Genomic DNA, 2905 nt, shown 5'->3' with positions numbered 1-2905 from the left:
CATAGAATATATCATGTTTAGTACCTTGGACATTGTAGCTTATTTACTTAAATCTCTGATATATTTTGGGCCATTTGTGTTCAGACTGGGTAGCTCAGTTGGTAGAGTGTTGATATTGTACTATCAATGTACACCTCATATAGGTTCAAATCCCATGTAAGTTTGTTTTTATTTTACTAGTCTGCATTGTGGTTTGTGGCTCAATACCATGTAATGCATGTCTTTTAACAACAGTAGTCAAGTCTTCCAATGTACTTGTTAGTGAAACCCAATAGATAGCTTTATTTTCTCTGTGTTTCCTCAATTTTTTTATGCATATCTTTTACAACTTTTGTAGTAAAGTAGTCTAATGACTTGCTTATGACACCCCATAGAATATATCATGTTTAGAACCTTGGACATTATAGCTTTTTTACCTAAATCTCTGATATATTTTGGGCCATTTGTGTTCAGACTGGGTAGCTCATTTGGTAGAGTGTTGGTCTTGCACTATCAATGTGCACCTCACATAAGTTCGAATCCCATGTGAGTTTGTTTATATTTGACTAGTCTGCATTGTGGTTTGTCGCTCAATACCATGTAATGCATATCTTTTAACAACAGTAGTCAAGTCTTCCAATGTACTTGTTAGTGAAACCCAATAGATAGCTTTATTTTCTCTTTGTTTCCTCAAATTTTTAATGCATATCTTTTACAACTTTTGTAGTAAAGTATTCTAATGACTTGCTTATGACACCCCATAGAATATATCATGTTTAGTACCTTGGACATTGTAGCTTATTTACTTAAATCTCTTATAAATTTTGGCCATTTGTGTTCAGACTGGGTAGCTCATTTGGTAGAGTGTTGGTCTTGCACTATCAATGTGCACCTCACATAAGTTTGAATCCCATGTAAGTTTGTTTTTATTTTACTAGTCTGCATTGTGGTTTGTGGCTCAATACCATGTAATGCATATCTTGTAACAACAGTAGTCAAGTCTTCCAATGTACTTGTTAGTGAAACCCAATAGATAGCTTTATTTTCTCTGTTTCCTCAAATTTTTTTATGCATATCTTTTACAACTTTTGTAGTAAAGTAGTCTAATGACTTGCTTATGACACCCCATAGAATATATCATGTTTAGTACCTTATTTACTTAAATTGCTGATATATTTTGTGCTGTTAGTGTTCAGACTGGGTAGCTCAGTTGGTAGAGTGATGGTCTTGCACTGTCAATGTACACGTCACATAGGTTCGAATCCCATGTAAGTTTGTTCTTGTTTTACTAGTCAGCATTGTGGTTTGTGGCTCAATACCATGTAATGCATGTCTTTTAACAACAGTAGTCAAGTCTTCCAATGTACTTGTTAGTGAAATCCAATAGATAGCTTTATTTTCTCTGTGTTTCCTCAAATTTTTTACGCATATCTTTTACAACTTTTGTAGTAAAGTAGTCTAATGACTTGCTTATGACACCCCATAGAATATATCATGTTTAGTACCTTGGACATTATAGCTTTTTTACCTAAATCTCTGATATATTTTGGGCCATATGTGTTCAGACTGGGTAGCTCAGTTGGTAGAGTGTTGGTCTTGCACTATCAATGTACGCCTCACACTGTTTCGAATCCCATATAAGATTATTTGTATTTTACTAGTCTGCATTGTGGTTTGTGGCTCAATACCATGTAATGCATATCTTTTAACAACAGTAGTCAAGTCTTCCAATGTACTTGTTAGTGAAACCCAATAGATAGCTTTATTTTCTCTTTGTTTCTTCAAATTTTTAATGCATATCTTTTACAACTTTTGTAGTAAAATATTCTAATGACTTGCTTATGACACCCCATAGAATATATCATGTTTAGTACCTTGGACATTGTAGCTTATTTACTTAAATCTCTTATAAATTTTGTCCATTTGTATTCAGACTGGGTAGCTCTTTTGGTAGAGTGTTGGTCTTGCACTATCAATGTGCACCTCACATAAGTTCGAATCCCATGTAAGTTTGTTTTTATTTTACTAGTCTGCATTGTGGTTTGTGGCTCAATATAATGTAATGCATGTCTTTTAAAAACAGTAGTCAAGTCTTCCAGTGTACTTGTTAGTGAAACCCAATAGATAGCTTTATTTTCTCTTTGTTTCCTCAAATTTTTAATGCATATCTTTTACAACTTTTGTAGTAAAGTATTCTAATGACCTGCTTCTGACACCCCATAGAATATATCATGTTTAGTACCTTGGACATTGTAGCTTATTTACTTAAATTGCTGATATATTTTGTGCTGTTTGTGTTCAGACTGGGTAGCTCAGTTGGTAGAGTGATGGTCTTGCACTGTCAATGTACACGTCACATAGGTTCGAATCACATGTAAGTTTGTTCTTGTTTTGCTAGTCTGGTTTGTGGCTCAATACCATGTAATGCATGTTTTTTAACAACAGTAGTCAAGTCTTCCAATGTACTTGTTAGTGAAACCCAATAGATAGCTTTATTTTCTCTGTGTTTCCTCAAATTTTTTATGCATATCTTTTACAACTTTTGTAGTAAAGTAGTCTAATGACTTGCTTATGACACCCCATAGAATATATCATGTTTAGTACATTGGACATTATAGCTTATTTACCTAAATCTCTGATATATTTTGGGTCATTTGTGTTTAGACTGGGTAGCTCAGTTGGTAGAGTGTTGGTCTTGCACTATCAATGTACACCTCACATTGGTTCGAGTCCCATGTAAGTTTATTTGAATTTTACTAGTCTGCATTGTGGTTTGTGGCTCAATACTATGTAATGCATATCTTTTAACAACAGTAGTCAAGTCTTCCAATGTACTTGTTAGTGAAACCCAATAGATAGCTTTATTTTCTCTTTGTTTCCTCAAATTTTTAATGCATATCTTTTACAACTTTTGTAGTAAAGTATT

Source organism: Pseudophryne corroboree, chromosome 1 (genome assembly GCF_028390025.1).
Source record: "Pseudophryne corroboree isolate aPseCor3 chromosome 1, aPseCor3.hap2, whole genome shotgun sequence".
Classification (NCBI taxonomy): domain Eukaryota; kingdom Metazoa; phylum Chordata; class Amphibia; order Anura; family Myobatrachidae; genus Pseudophryne; species Pseudophryne corroboree.
This window is presented reverse-complemented; position numbering follows the sequence as displayed.